Source organism: Cricetulus griseus, chromosome 7 (genome assembly GCF_003668045.3).
Source record: "Cricetulus griseus strain 17A/GY chromosome 7, alternate assembly CriGri-PICRH-1.0, whole genome shotgun sequence".
Classification (NCBI taxonomy): Eukaryota; Metazoa; Chordata; class Mammalia; order Rodentia; family Cricetidae; genus Cricetulus; species Cricetulus griseus.
Genome location: NC_048600.1, coordinates 60,956,551 through 60,973,126, shown reverse-complemented (window position 1 = coordinate 60,973,126; position 16,576 = coordinate 60,956,551). Strand labels below are relative to the sequence as shown.

Here is a 16,576-nt window from a genome sequence, read left to right as displayed (position 1 = left end):
CCTAGTGCCTGATTTCTCTTTAAACCTAAAATGTCTCCCTCTATTATGGTATCTCCTTTCTTGTTTTCTTTTATTCTTCCCCTGACTCAAACTTTCTTCTCCCTCATGTCTTCCTCACCCCCTCCTCTTCTCCCATTTTTTCCTTTTATAAAATTTTATTATTTAATAATCTGACCACAGTTTTTTCTTCCTGCTCTCCTCACACCCCTCCCCCACGTCCTCTCTGACCCCCCCTTCCATCCACTCCTCCTCTGTTTCTCTCATTTTTCTTCTGAAAAGGGCAGACCTCCCAGGGATATCAAACAAACATGGCATATCAAGGTGCAATAAGTCTAAGCACCTCTCTTCCTATTAAGGCTGGACAAGGCAACCTAGTTGAAGGAAAGAGTCAGAGACAGCCCCTGCTGTGTTAGGAGTCCCATAAGACCAAGCTACATAACTGTAGCATATGCAGAGGGACTAGGCCAGTCCAATGCAGACTCCCTGGTTGTCAGTTCAGTCTCTGTGAGCCCAAGTTAGTTGATTCTGTGGATTTTCTTGTGGTGTGCTTGACCCCACAGAAGAAAGCATTTAATTAGCAGCTTGCTTCCAGTTTCAGGGATTAATTAGTCCATTATCATCATGGTGGAGAGTATTGTGGCAAGTAGGAGGCATAGTGCTAGAGTAGTAGCTGAGAGCTCTACATCCTGATGCACAAGCAGAGAGAAGGAGCCCCTGGACCTGGCATGACTTTTGAAACCTCAAAGCCACCTTTGGTGACACAGCTCCTCCAACGAGACCACACACCTTCTAGTCCTTCTCAAATAAGTTCAGCAACTGGGGACTAAGCATCAAAATATATAAACCTATAGGGCCACTCTCATTCAAACCACCACACTGTGTAAGGGAAGATGACCTTGAACTTCTGATCTTCCTGTTTCTACCTCCCAGGTGTTGAAATTACTGGCATATGTCACTACCTTCTTTCCTTTTACAGAATGTCCTTCTGTGAGTCTTTTAAAACAGGTTTTCTGGATAAATTCCTTCTCTCTCCCTGTCTTCCCCTTCTTCTCCTGTGTGTGTGTGTGTGCGTGTGTGTGTGTGTGTGTGTGTGTGTGTGTGTGTGTGTGTGTGTGTGTGTGTGTATTTTCCTTCAATTGAGAATGCATTTCTTGGAGGTGGTGGCACAGGCATTTAATCCCAGCACTCAGAAGGCAGAGGCAGGTGAGTCTCTGAGGCCAGCCTGGTCTACAGAAGTGAATTTCAAGACAGCCAGGGCTACATAGAGAAAACCCCATCTTGAAAAACAAAAGGAGAGGGTGGAGGGAAGGAGAGGGAGGGAGGGGGGAGGAAGGGAGGGGTAGGAGGCAGAGGAGAATGTTTTGATTTCATGTTCATCTCTGAAGGACAAGTTTCTTGCAGAAGAGGACTGGGTATTTTCAATTGTTTATTTAATCATTTGAAAAATATTGTACCACTTATTTGTGTCTTCCACTGTTTGAGATGAGAAATTCTTGTCATTTGAATTTCTATTCTCTTTAGGTGTATTGTCATTTTTCTCTAGTGGTTTTCAGTATTTTTGTTTTCAGAGCCAATGATTTGTCTGCATATTTTTTGTATTATCCATTTTTTATTCACTTAGCTAGCTGGATCTGTAGATACCTCTTTTATTACAATTTAGAACTTTCAGCTGTTATTTCTTCTATTATTTCTCATTTGTGCCCATTTCAGGACTCAGTGGCACAGTGTTAGGTCTTCAGTTCTAGTTTCACAGGTTCCTGAGGCTCTGTTCATGTTATCCACTTTTCTCTGATTGTTCTAATCACATCCTGTTTGTTACTTCCTCCTTCAATGCACCAATTATTCCCTCTTCCTTATTTAATCTACTGTGGAGCCCAGTACATTTTTTTCAGCTATGAAGATCTTTTGTTATTTTTTAGACTATGCATATGTGTGTGTGCATGTAGGTAGGTAGGCAAGTAGGTGCAGGAAACCAAACGGGTTCTCTGTAAGAGCAGTGAAATCTTAGCTGCTTGGCCATTTCCCCAGCCCCTACCACTGCTATAGTATTTCCAGTTCTAAGGCTTCCACTTGGTTCTCCTTTCATATTTGATTTCTTTGCTGGGGATTTCTAGTTTTTCACTGTTTCAAGAACTTTCCCAATTGCTTTGTCAAGGATACTTTAGAATACATGTCAAACAATTCTGACATCTCTGTCATCACAGTGTCTTACAGATCTGTTCTTCATTTTTCCACAGGTCTTTCTATCTCTTGGTTAAGATAATGGGGTTTTTGGTCAAGACTGGGCATTATTGCAGTATGTTATGATACCGTAGGTTTTCCTTATACATTCTTTTAATGGGCTTCCTGTAACACAATTCTAGTAGGATACTTGGGAGACCTATTTTTTCCTGCTTCACAAATGTACATCCCCCTCCTTGTCCTCCGTTCATATTCCCAGATGTTAGGGCCTCTCATTGCTGCTTGATAAAAGGAGAAATTCTTTTTTTATTTTTTATTTTTTCAAGACAGGGTTTCTCTGCATAGCTTTGGAGCCTGTCCTGGAACTAGCCCTTGTAGACCAGGCTGGCCTGGAACTCACAGAGATCCGCCTGCCTTTGCCTCCCAAGTGCTGGGATTAAAGGCGTGCACCACCAACGCCCGGCCCTAAAAGGAGAAATTCTATATCCAGAGATGTGTTTTGTCTTTTTGGAACTATAAGTCTAACTTGTCCATTTTTTTCTGGACATCAATAGGATATTGTTTCCTTCTTGTTTATATAACTTTATGTTCAAAATTTTCCAAAGTACACATTATTTTCTAATAATAAAATATACTTCATTTTAAGATGTTTAAAACCCAAAATTTGCAGTTGATAGTATGTGTTTTCTGACTATTTATTGGGTTTCACAATGTTAGTGGAGTTGGAATGAGATGACTCCAATGTGTTACACTAATACAATATCATAGGTTACATTCTCCAGGAAGCAGATTTGAGATGGGACTATAGGAAGGAAGTGCCATAGGATCAGTGTCTGTGAATCAGAAGTCAGTGTCAGTGCATCTTTGCAGGAATCTCTGGGAAGAGGAGAGCCTCTGTGGTTAGTCTCTGTGCATTCTCAATGGCCAGAACTTCCTGCTCTGTATCTTCACTCCTCCGTGCAAGCTCTAAGAAGACTTGACTTTGGGTAGAGGCATTTATAACATTGGAAACAGTTCCCAGACTTAGTGGAGGCTGATGGCTGTCACTGAACAGTACTCATCTGCCACCAACACAAGTCCTTCACTGAAGGACTATCTGGGTTCTGTGTGCATCCTGTGTCCACTCTGCATGGACGTTTCTAATTGTCTTTCACAGTATCACTTGTACCTCGTCATTTTATAGACCCTACTACAAGAGACAGATGACACAAGGCCATGGATTAACTCCTCTCCTGGTTGTTTCTCCTGGCAACTACCATTGTGTCCTTTATATAGGGCAAATCCAATCAAGCCTCCCCAATTTATAATGTGTTAGTAGCTTCCCTTACATGGATCTCAAAGTTTTGCATTGCCTGTTATCTGCTTCTTTCTCTCCCCAGCCTTTCTCTCTCGCCATTCTTATCCTGATAGGCACAATGGCTAGCCTTCAGTATCTTGCCCATGCAATGTTTTTAGCATATGCCTCTTGCTTTAAACATTCCATTCCATAGTCAGATATAATGGTACATGTTTAAAATCTCACCACTGAAGAGGCTGAGGTAAGACATTCATGACTTTCTGTCCATTTTGAACTCCATAACAAGTTCCTGACCAGTTTGGTCTATACATCGAGAACTGTCCCAAAGAAACCACAAAAAGGTAAATAAATATAAAGATACCACTCCAACATTATAGCAAGTAAGTGATCTTATTGCTCTTGCAAAAGACTGTTATCTTTGCACTTGTGTGAGTAGGCACTGTAGGTTTGGAACACTGGTTGGTAATGAGCTGCCTGTTGCCTCACTGCACTTGCAACAGAATTGCTGCCATGGTGATACATATCACTGCTAAGAATATTAGCCTTTATCTAATGGGGATTTAACTTGATGCCTCAATTGATATCTGTCTCCAGAGGAAGAGACATATTGCTTTGAAATACATTGACATCTGTACATGTTTCTTTTGATGACACATCAAGATAGAAAAGGGGATGCATAGAGAATACATGGCAGAACAGGCTGTGGTGGGCAAGTCCCTGCCTCCATTTCACTTTGGTAGCAAGTGTGTTACTTGTGAGCCTGATTAACATCCCTGCATACTGGATAAAATATAGTCATGTTAAAGCAGCCCCACCCAGAGACAGGAGTGCCAAAAGCTAGAGTAGGACAAGGAGAAGAGATGAAATCAGGAGACCAAACTGTTTATCTCTAAGACAGGTTAGCCTCGGTAGAACAGGGGTGTGAACTGATGACTTGGAACAGGCTCTCACTTTATCGTCTCCCTTTTCCTGTATACCAGCCTCTCTTATTCCCCCAATGGCTTCTCCAAGGTCTGTACTTTAAAGTGTTCCTCTCTCTTTCCATCTGTACCCATTGCTGAAGGATCAACTCCAAAGCCATCTGGGTTTCCAGTTTCTGTTGACCTTTGAATGCTGAAAATCACAAGGTGGAATTTTTTGCAAGAACCCCTGAGTGTAGTTGCTAAAGGATCCCTGTATTTACTGTAAAGCTACCATTCCCCTTAGAATACCTTGTTTCTCTCTCTCTCCTCCTCCTCCTCCTCAAGCACTTTTATTTTATTGTGTGTGTATATGAACCACTAGTTCTCAACCTTCCTAATGCTGCAACCTTGGAATACAGTTCCTCATTTGTAGTGAACCTCCCAAGCATAAAATTATTTTTATTGCTACTTTATAACTGTAATTTTGCTACTGTTATGAATTGTAAATACCTGTGTTTTCTGATGGTCTTGGGTGACCTCTGTGGAAGAGTCAGTTGAAACCCAAAGGGTTCATGATGCATAGGTTGAGAAGTGCTACTCTTGTACTAATGTGCATCTGTGCACATATAATGCCCTCAGAAGTCAGAAGAGGGTGTTGGATCTGCTGGAACTTGAGTTACAGATGGTTGTGAGCTGCTATGTGAGTGCTGAGAACCAAACACAGATCCACTTCAAGAACAACAAATACTCCTAAAGTCATTTCTCCAGCCTCAACACATTTACTCTTCAGAGAAGGTCCCCAGGTTTCCCTAGAAACCCAACTTCATCATGCAAACAAAAATTTTTTTGCACAGTTTTTCTTAAGCTCAACTTTTATCATATATATTGTTAAGTATATGATTTCATGTAGAATTATGAATTTATCATCTGTTTAATAATTAAATAATAAGGCAATTCTTTAGTACATGTTTGAATTTTATAATTTTATATATAATATGTCATATCATTAGATATTTGGACTTGTGTGGCATACATAATTCATATAGTTAATTAGTAGAATTGTGTAGTATTCTGTTTCATTTTCCTTCCATTTTTTTTAAGTGCTATGAATTGATCTCAGAACTTCATTCATGCTAGACAAGTGCTATATCTCTGAGCTATACTCCCAGGCCCATCTCATCCCTTATATATAGATTGAAATAGTTTCCATGTCTCCAAATTATGACCATTCCTTTTTAATGTCTCTGAAAATTTTTGATTTATATTTATGAAAGACATCTTTCCAAATAATGTGTTTTTGTCATAAAGTCGTCTTCTGTGTATACAAAGGGGATAAGCTTACATGGGCTTACATCCTCTTGCTTAAGAAATAGGATATTTGCCACTGTTGAAAACTGCTTGTGCCTCTCATATCATACATCCCTCCTTTTAACTCTGTAAACTGTCTCTATCCTAAATTTTGTGTTTATCGTTTCTTTGATTTTCTATATGCTTTCAGCAAATATGCTCCTCCAGGAATTCTTTGCCCTTTAAAAAAAATTAAATGTATTTTATTTTATGTATATGGGTATTTTACCTGCATGTATGTCTATGTATCATGTGCATACCTGGTGCCTGCATAGGTCAGAAAGGGGCACCAGATCACATGGAACTGGTGTTATAGATGGTTGTGAGCTGCCATGTGGGTGCTGGGAATTGAGCCTCAGTCTTCTGAAAGGGTATCCAGTGCTCTTAAATAGCTGAGCCATCGCTCTAGCCTTTATTCTTTTTTAACTATTCTACAAATGGAATCCCCTGTAATCATTCTGTCTGAATTTTATTAGTCCATGTTATATAAAATTCATTCATGCTAGCATGAGTAGCTGCTGTTTGTTTTCACTGTCGAAAAATAGGGCCCTGCAGCCATATATCACAGTTTATGAATTTTCCTGTTTGATGAATATTTGGGCTGTGTCCAGGGTCTTATTATTACAGAGTGTTTTTCTACAAACACTTTTCTGACTGGCTCCTGATAAGTGTTTCTCACAGTTTCTCCAGGGTGTATATACATCAGAACTGTTAACATTTCCTAGACCAGGGAACAACAGGCTTTTTTCTCTAAGGGGCAAGATGGTAAATATTTAAACCCTGTAGGCTGTAGAATCTCTCTCTATGCAGCAGCTCAGATCTTCCATTTTAACGTGGAAACTGCGTAGAGAACAATGACTATACCTGTATTCCAATCAAACATTATTCAATGGCCAGGGGGATGACTCAGTCAGTAAAGAGCTTGCCAGACAAGCATGAGGACCTGAGTTTGGATCCTCAGCAAACACATCAAAATCTAGGCTCTAAGACAGCAAGATCCTTGAAGTTCATTGGCCAGCTAGTCTAGCTGTAGAAATGAGCTTGGATTTCAGTGAGACACATTATCTCAGAAAGTAAGGTGGAGGAATATTGAAAAGGACGTCAAACTTTAGCCTATACACATATGCATACATGTGTTCACACTTATACATGCACACACAAACTTGTTTCACTTTAATAAAAAATCCAATGCTTTGTGTTAGGTCTCACACCCAAGACAAATGACTGAGGTACCTATTTAACATATCAAAGTGGGCCTGGCTGCCAGGTTTCTCCCAGCATCCCTCAGGCATACCCCAACCCTTACCCTAAACTTCTCTAGCCAAGGGGCTGGTCTGCCCTTCTCCGAGCTGTCCTTCCCTATATATAATCCATCCATTTTGGTTACCTGGCCCTCTTTTCTACCCTTTACCTTCCTGGCTTCTTAGTCTCATGGCTCTCTCCTTTTCCCTCCCCATTCTCCTCACATGGTTCAGGTTCATATTCACTCCTGATTCTCCCAGATGTCCCCGCCTCTCACTACGATCTCCCTTGTATCTATAATGAACTTTCTCCTCTACCATTTTTTCTTTTTATTTTTTTTCATTCAGTCTGCAAGATTTGGTCATCTGGTCATTTATAATCTAGATGAAACCTTCTTAACTCTTTCTGCATTTCACCCAAAAATTCTTATGAGACTTCGGGTATATAGTTTTAAAATGGGTATACTAATAAAAATCTTGCTAAAAATGTTTCTTAAGTGAATTTACTTTAGTTGTGGGTAGGTATGGTGTGTTGATGGAGAAATTTCCCTCAAAGGCTCATGCATTTGAACATTGGGTCTCTCCGTTGGTAGGGCTGTTTGGGAACATGATAGAATTTGTAAGAGGTAGATCCTTGCTACAGAAAGTATAGCACTAGGAGAGGGGTATTAAGATTTCACAGCCTTGCCTCACTTTCTGCTCTCCCTCTCCTTGCTTCCTGTGTGTGGATGAAAGATGTGAACAGCCAACTGCCAGTTCCTTCCTGCTTCTGCCATCCACCTGCTTCTTGCTTTTATGGACTATCCCTCTGGAAAGGTAAGCCAAAATAAACTCTCTCTTCCATAAGTTGGTTTTCATCATGGCATTTCTTCACAGCAACATAAAGGTAACTAATACAGTGTGTTCAAGAAAACTAAGTATGTATGAAAAGCCTTCTAGAAACCTGTGAGTTAGTAAGATCATTTCAAAATGTAACTTTAAAAGATATTAATGGAATTGCCCTGCATTGGTGGACAATGTTGCTCTTAGAAGACAAAGGTTTTTTTTAATGTAAATCATTGCACAAGGCATAAAAATCTCTCCCTTCAAGTCATGGGTCAGGGAAGCCCTAGAGGTCTCCTAAGTAACAGACTATTGCCATTGTCCTCAGTTGTCTTTCATAATTACATGGTAAGACCCTACTGCTGAAGATGCCATACTTCTGCTACAGGACATAGAGAAATCATTCTCAAACTTCCCCTGTGCTGGCTGGCTTTTCTAGCACCAGGCTACTGGGAGAGAAAAGACATCAATGGTTTTACCCAGCACTAGACCCTGCATGCCACAGTTACTCCCTTTCCAGGCAAGATGTGCACACTGCTGCAATAGTTCCACATTTGTTAGAATGACTAGTTGCTTTTTGATTGAGGTCTGATCCACAGGAGAGATGTGGTCATTTGAATGAGAATGACCCCCCCATAGGCTTTTACATTTGAATACTTGATCCCAAAGTGGTGGAACTGTTGGGAAGGATTAGGAAGTGTGACCTTGTTGAAAGTGTGGGTTTCAGGTTTCAAAAGGCTCATGCCATCCCTGGTGTGCCTTCTGTTTCTTGTTTGTGGATCAGGATATGACTGACTCTCAGCTGCTGTTCCTGTGCTATCCTGCCTGTCTGTTGCCATGCTCCCCACCTGACAGCGATGGACTCCTATCCCCTGAAACTGTAAGTCCCAAATAATCCCTTCCTTCTATTAATTTCCTTAGTTGTGGTGTTTTATGGCAGCAATAGAAAAGTAATGAGAACAAGGACATTTTCACATGTGGTACTGGAATCTTGATCAAAATCTGGGGAGGTCATAGGTACTAGGGTAGAGCCATGGCTAGATGCTCATGCTGCCAAATAGACTTCTACGTATTTACGTTCAGACCTGTAGACCTGGGCTGCTTTCAACCTTAGTCAGAGAAGGTACTTGTACGGTGGGGAGCAGTCAGTGCAGGGATGTCCAGCTAGATCAAATGCTCACAAGAGACTGAGTGCTTCACCCTAAATAAGACATTTATACCAATCTACCACTAGGGCTTGGGGAACACTGTGTATGGTGAAGAGGGAAGAATGTAGGAGCTGGAGGATCAGGAGTACTGTGAAATGCTGTCTTCTGGACATGGCATGGCTAATACATTTGTAAATTCACAACAGCTGTGGCTACCAGCACACGATCAAGCCACCCAATCTAAAGCATAGGTGGGGTATGTGATCTCCAGGCCCCATGCCTTGTTGAGGAGCTATTGGCAGCTGAGAGTTGCTTAGAGAGGGACAATTATTATTGTTGGAGGATGTGGCCACAGGTAGGCTTCCCATCCTCCAGGGGATGGCCCCACATGCATGCAGATAGTGGGCAGCACTAACTAAACTTCCTAGATTACACACACACATACACACACACACACACACACACACACACACACACACACACATATATGTATATATATATAAATTTTTTTTTAAAAAAAGATGAAGTCGAGAGAGTAACCTTTTGGGAAAGATATGAAGGATGCTGGAAGAGAAAATAATGGATACATGTCATATTTCATTATGTATAGTAGAGAACTCCCAAAAGAAAAATTGAAATATTATTTTAAATAGTTCTTTGAAATACATTTCATTTTACTGTTTATTATTGAGCAAAGCAAATTTGCATATTGGGATGCATATAATATTGATTTTTACATAGAAATTAAATATTGGGCCTGGAGAGATGACACAATGCTTAAATTTGCCCTGCTTTTGCAAATGACCTGTGTTCAGACCCCAGCACTCATATTGGGTAGCTCACAACTGCCCAAAACTCCATCCAGGAGGATGCGATGCCTCTAGCCACCCAGCACACCTGCACACATATGCACATACCTACACATGATTTAAAATAATGAAAACAAATCTCTAAAATGTCAAGTCTTTACTGGATATTTGTTAACTTCAGGATATGGAACATTTTCAACATTTTTCGGACTTGACCAATACTTTGATTTTGTAATAGTCATTGTTCATATTGACACTTCACATAAATACATACTAAAACATGACAGAAATAAGTTCTGGGCTATTTCAGGAATTGTGGGAAATTGGTCCTGATCTCAAGCCAAAATGCATTCAGATCATGCATACTCACAAAGTGCAGTCCAGAGATACTTATATGCTGAAGGGTGGGGGTAGGAAACTATTATAGGTCTTTGCTGTAATTAAACAGTTGTTTTTATGAGAGCAGAAAACTGTTGTAAGAAATCTTCAGTTCCTAACTTACAGTAACCTTTAATCAGACACCTTTGACTGGTGTGGCATGCTGTGACTGCATACATTGTGGAGTGTGTGAGTTGTGTGTTCAGAGCCAAGACTGCTCTGCCAAAGTTATCTCTGCTTCATTCAATTCTGATTTTGAATTCTTTGTTTTTGTAACTTGAGAAAACTCCAACTGTTGCCAGTGATTTTGTTTGTTCATTTGTTTGCCACCTGCATTTAGGATTTACACCCACAGTTTAAGAAGCTTTGATTTAAATCACAGACTTCCTTATGCCAGTTGTCTGGTAAGGTCACTGCATCTTCTTGCCCTGTCTTCCTTCAAATATGGACTACACTGAATGCTCCTACTGACAAATAGCCTTTGGGAAAGAGATAATGGATACAAAGATCCCCCCCAGAGGCCCAAGACCTCTACTTAGGGAACTAAAGACAGAAGGGAACTAATGCTCTTGCTTCAGCCTTGGCTCATCTGGACCTCTGGGTAGGCGACTCTACCTTACCAGCGCAGTTAATGTCACAGAAGCCACTGTGAAGTCACTGGCAGGGTGTGCAACACAGAAATGCAAACAGGAGACAGAATTCTTTTCCAGTTTTGTGACCTTTATTATTGGAACTGCCATTAGGGAAGCTGGAATGGGCTCACTGCTGCTGCTGTCCCAAGCCCTGGTCTCTGTCTCAGCTTCCTACTCTGGATCTTACTAAATGGATTTGGCTTCAAAGATGATCCTCTCCGTTGTCTCAGTTACAATGCCGCTGAACTCTAACTCACTGCCTTTCTCCATCTTTGCCTCTAAATTGTGCTTCTCCACTGTCTTTGTCACAATGTCTACCCCTCCCATATCACATGAGTTGGCCCCTGGTTTTGAAGTAGGCCTTATTATGAAGCTCCTCAAAAAAGAGCTAATCTTACTGGATTTCTTACTCGTAGACCCAGAGCTAGCTGAAGATCGGTTCTTCCTGGGTTTGTGAGCAGTCCTGGACTCACTCTTGTGAGAGGAGCTACGTCTCTTGCCCCTTATGCTGCTTTGCCTTTTTCCTTTTTTGTCTTCTCTTGTTTTCCCATGGCCGGATACAGACCGGTGGGAAGATGATTTCCGGGGTTTTTCCTTGCCTGAGCTTCGGTGACTTGCCCCTGTCCTGCGGTGATGGGAACCTTTCCTACTGGCATTTCTGTCCTTCTTTTCTGGTCTCTCCCGTTTTTCCTTTCGTGGTTCAGAGCCAGTGTGTGAAACCTTCTGGCTTCCATCCCTTTCACACATGTAGCCTTCACTCTGCAAGGTTGACACGAGTGGAGCTTCAGGTTTGTCTGCAGCAGGCCCCTTGGTTGTCATGGTGCCTGCAAACGCCACATTCAGGTTGCTGTCTGGATTGACACTGGCAGCGCCTCCTGTAGAAGTACACTCCGAGGAGGAGCTGGCAGCTCCTGCCAAGACCACATCTATAACTTCTGTGGATATGTTCGCAACAGCTGCCAGGTTCTTGCTGGATCCACATCCTCCCGAATCGCTGCTGGCTGTTCCTGCCAGAGATGTGACTATCTGGCCTGAGCCTGGAGACTTGTTTGCTGCCATGCTTATAGCACCTGAGGGAGGGCATGTAGCTGTCCCAACCTTTGCCACACCTGCTGAGGGGCCTGTTGTTATTCCTGCAGCCACTGTGCCAACTGATGCCCCTGCTGCTACCCCTTTGGCAGGTCCTCGACTACCAATGGCTACAGAAGCTGGAATAGCTGGTTGTATTCCCTCTCCTCCCGCATATGCAGCAGAGGTGGCTCCTGACACATCTCGGAGCTTTTGACGTCCAGAATCCTGATCCCCTTCTCCGTGAATATCTGAGCCCTGTGCCAAGGGGAGGATAAACAGTGAGATAGAGATGGTAAAGAGGCCAGAATGCTCAGGTCCTCTCTCACCCCAGAGCTCAGTAACCCAGGAGCTTCTTATTGAAATCATCCTATCTGAATTCCCATTTATTAGAAGATCCCTCCCATTGCACTTCAGTTCATGGCCACTCAGTTGTACCTGAGCAATTCTAGGGCAAAAGGAAGCATTATTATAGAATATATTTTCCACATTTGTGTTTGTCTTTGCAGGGCACATTTCTACAAATGGAATTGTTGGGTTAGGGATACACTAGACATGCAGATGGCCTTGAAACCAGTTGTGCAAGTACAGGAGATTGAGCTTATTTTTAAAAAATGACATAATAGGCACACGGTGATAGGTCATGGCTCAAGGAAGGAAGTTAAAAGTGTTCTAGACTAAAAAATTGATCTCAGAAATAGATTAGTGGTCACCAGGACCTGGGAGAAGCAGGAGTGTAGAGAATATGGTTAATAGATACAGTTAGATAAGAGGAGTAACTTCCTATGTCTTATGTTCCTGAAGGATAATTATGATTGATAACCATTAATCTTACCTCATTAATGAGTAGAGAGGATTTTCCATATTCCTAGCACAAGGAAATGATCAATATCTGGGGTGATAGACATGCCACCCACCCAAGTTTGATCACTACATATTAAACACAAGTATCAATATGTCATAGTATACCATATATATGGTTGAGCAGTCTCAACACGAGAGGCTGAGGCAGGAGAATGGCCAATTCAAGGCCAGCCTGAGCTACATAGTGGGCTGAGTTCCAGGCCAGGCTGGGATGCATCTTGAGATCTTGCATCCAAAAGAAGAGAGTATATATAATCTATTCCCTTCATTATATATATTTTATATATCCTTTTTATATGCATTTTATATATCCCTGCATATATATATATATATATATATCACAATATTTCACAACATAGGAGGTTGAGTTGGTGTATAAAGAATTTAAGACTGAACTATCAGGAAGTTGTAAGGTTCACCCACAGTCTTGAATGATTGATAGTTCAGGTCTCTGACATTAAGCCTCATGAGACATTTTGAAGAAGTAGTTCAGCATCCCAGAGTAATAGTTAAGTCCCTAGTGGCTGCACAGGACCCTTTCAAATATAGCACATTTCCCAGGCGGGCCTCAGAAAGCACCTGCATCTCTGTGGGACCGGCTCTGAGATGCCCCTCAAAGCTCCCCATCCTGTTTGAGTCTTTAGAAACTTACCAGTAGGCTTTTTGTTTCCTCCGGGGTAGATGTGTCACCGGTAGGAAGTATTGGGCTACTGCAACTGTCTGTCGGTGGCCTCAGGAGATAGACGAGTTTTTCCCAGTAGCAAAAGAGATCTTCTCGTGCGTCAGAAGAGGGACACAGCTGCAGGTAAAAAGTTCTGCCTGTGGCAAGCTTCAGGCGCAGCTGCTGTTTCTCACGGTCGTGAATGGAGATCTTGACAAACTTCAAAGGAAGCAGTCTGGTGAGCTCTAAAGTCTTCGAAGGCTTTCGACCTCTCCCCTTGATGAACCGGGCCCGTCTGGCATGTTCTTCACAGACTTTAGCTGGTCGGGCCAGCAGCATGACATCAGGTAGTGGGAGGACCGGGCTGGTGGATGCGATGCACACAGTCACCATTCGGACGCGGTTGTGAACATCAATCACCTCTCCTTTTTTGCTAATTTGGATAAAGTCGCTCTCAAACATTGGTGCATACTTGAAAATATCATACTCTCCTCCCTTGTACAGTTGTCGCTGTAGGTTTCCCATGGAGGTGTTGAACACGCCCATGGATCGGTAGCTGTGGGCAGTGTAGTAAGGTAACAAACATTCACTGCTCATGGTTCTCTTCATTCCAGGCATCACTGCCAGCCACAAATCGTGTCCCCAAGAGAGGGAGGGAGTGAAGGCAATTGCCCATCTCCCAGCAAGGTTTCTGACCACATGTCCTCATGCCTCCACAGTTATCCTCTGCTGTCCTTTGTGACCTGTCACCAGCACACACCCCTTTGTCCTGGCCTCCAAGCAGTCACCCCCCTCAAAGCTGAATCAGCAGCCTCCTCTGACCTTAGTCACACCACCACCTTCACGGGGGACAGGCTGCACCATGCCAGAGTGTACATATGGGTGTGCAGGACATTTTTAAAATTGGACTGTCAGATGCTTGAGTTATAAGCCATTCTGCTTTTGTCAACATCTAGGTTGTGTATCTGCAGTTCTGTTGTTGGTCTCATAATACTCTTTTAAGGGCCTTCTTCCTGCAAATACATGTTTCCTTCAACTGAATGACTTCCTGGGATACAATCCTAGTGGTGGAATGTAGTTTGCTAATGACAGGACCCCCATATGGATTCTGATTCACTAAGGTGTCTGTGTGTAACAGCACAATCCTGGCAGGCTCTCAGAGGTTGTTAAAGGAATGGTCCCCAACTGCTCCTGTGACCTGGCAGGACCATAGTTTTATCAATACAGCTTTCTTGGCCATGTTCTCAAAGCTGGAAGTTACAGCGAGGAAACCATGGCTGCAGATTATCTTGCATGGGGTCAGAGTTCAGGGCTGGATTCTAAGCCAGTCTTGTAACTGCTGTGAGAGCTTTCTCTGACAGGCTAGGAACCTGTCAGACTCCTGCTCTCCACACACAGCAAGGCTAGTGGTCAGCAGTGTGTGGGGTTGGGTGTCACTGGGAACTGCAGGGATTCACAGGTACTCAATCACAGGAGGATTTCCCGAAATGGTGTGCCTGCCTGATAAACCACTCATGTTTGGGTTCTCTGAATGGTTTTTCAGAGAAACTGTAGCAAACGTGTGTTTCTGGAGTTTTTTCTTTACTTGGCAGAAGGTGATGAAGCTAAAATTCCCCTCCTCCAGTTAGAAAAGTACTTCTGAAATAAACCCACCCCACCCCCTACACCCCATGATTGCTGTGTAGAGATCTTGAAATAAACTCAAGCCACAGAAAAATTTTTGTTCTGTCTTCACGTTGTCCTCAGTGTGGAGTACACCATAGCTTTTCAGTGAATATGGACCCGTGTCTACTGAGGCTCACTCTCTCATGCATTTATGTAGCAAAAAAAATTTTTTTTGAATAAACAAGCATTTTGTTCATTACCAAAAAGGGAGGGCATTGAAAAAAGTAAAGTTCTTTACCACAGAAGAACTAAAATATTTTTTCAAAAGATATTGAGTTACTTCTCCAAAAAGAGTAGCACAGTAGTCTGTAAGGGGATAATGATTAAAAGTCAATGATACTAGATTTTATTGACTAAGAAATACTTTCTCTCTCCCTCCTTACCTTTTCCTTTCTCCCACTTGGCCCTGTCCCCATATAATGTACAATGTATATTATACTATTACATATTATAAAATATGTGTTCTCATATGTCTGCCACAGATGTATTACTAAAATAAGGGCTTTGTCTAGCATGTATGAAACTCGTGAGTTGGATCTCCAGGACTGAGGATTTTTATTATTTCTTTAATTAAGACAGGGCTGGTCATATCCTTCAGTAGGTAAAGGCTTCTGTTGCTAAACCTGGTGACCTGAGTTTGGTCCCAGAAACCTGCATGGTGGAAGGAGAAAACCAACTCCCAAAAGTTGCCCTCTGACCTCCACACATTCATCATGATATACATACATACATACATGCATACATACATACACACACACACACACACACACACACACACACACACACACACACACCTAATAGGAGTAAACAATTTAAAAAAACTGAGACAAATAATGATCTTATTACTGAGAACTTGAACTTGCTGTAAGCCAAGCATGGTCCTAATTGGTTAAGAAAATACTTTTCTTCAAAATATCCCTATAAAATGTAGGTCTGACTATCATCCTTATTGTACAGGGGGCAGGGGAACCAAGGCTCAGAGAAGTCAGGCAACTTCACTAAGGTCACAATGGGATGAAAGAAATGCTAGTCCCCAAACACACAATGGTTAAAATTATACTAGATTGGGTCACACTAGTGGATGGTAAATATGTAAGTACCATGCAACCTAAATTGACCCAGTTTAACCCCATTAGCAGCATACTCTGTGTTGCACCCTGTTCTGAAAAAAAAGCAATGGATGAGGGTACTTGGTCTTGTGGAGCTTTGTAGAGATTGTAAGCAAGTGTGTGATATAGTATGCCCAATTATGTTAAGAACTGTGGAGAAAGAGAAGTAGGCCTGTGCAATAGGAATACTGCCAGGGAGAGCAGGAGGAGCAGAGGACTAAGGAAGATGTGGCAGGAACAAGTCTGAGGTCTTCATGGGATCACTGAGCATGCGAGTGTGTGTGTGTGTCAGCACCTATATGCATTTTTTGTGCTTTTTCTTTGGCTTTTTTTTCTTGTTTGGTAGTTTTGTCATATTTTGATTTGTTTGTCTTTTTGCTTATCTTATTATTATTCTTGAAATAACCTGCTTCTTTTCTAGGAATTAGTGTCATTCACCAATGGGGCAGTGT

The 16,576-nt window shown here is 42.0% G+C and overlaps 1 long non-coding RNA gene across 1 annotated transcript in view; it reads left to right on the top strand.

The window, feature by feature from the left end:
- The window catches only part of LOC113836660, a 32,333-nt gene extending 16,848 nt beyond the window's left edge, over positions 1 to 15,485 (top strand). Inside the window, exons 4-6 of the long non-coding RNA XR_003487067.2 lie at positions 7,704 to 7,784; positions 8,575 to 8,670; positions 10,466 to 15,485. This is a non-coding gene — a long non-coding RNA (uncharacterized LOC113836660). The remainder of the gene's footprint in view (positions 1 to 7,703; positions 7,785 to 8,574; positions 8,671 to 10,465) is intronic.
- The last annotated feature ends 1,091 nt before the right edge of the window (positions 15,486 to 16,576 follow it).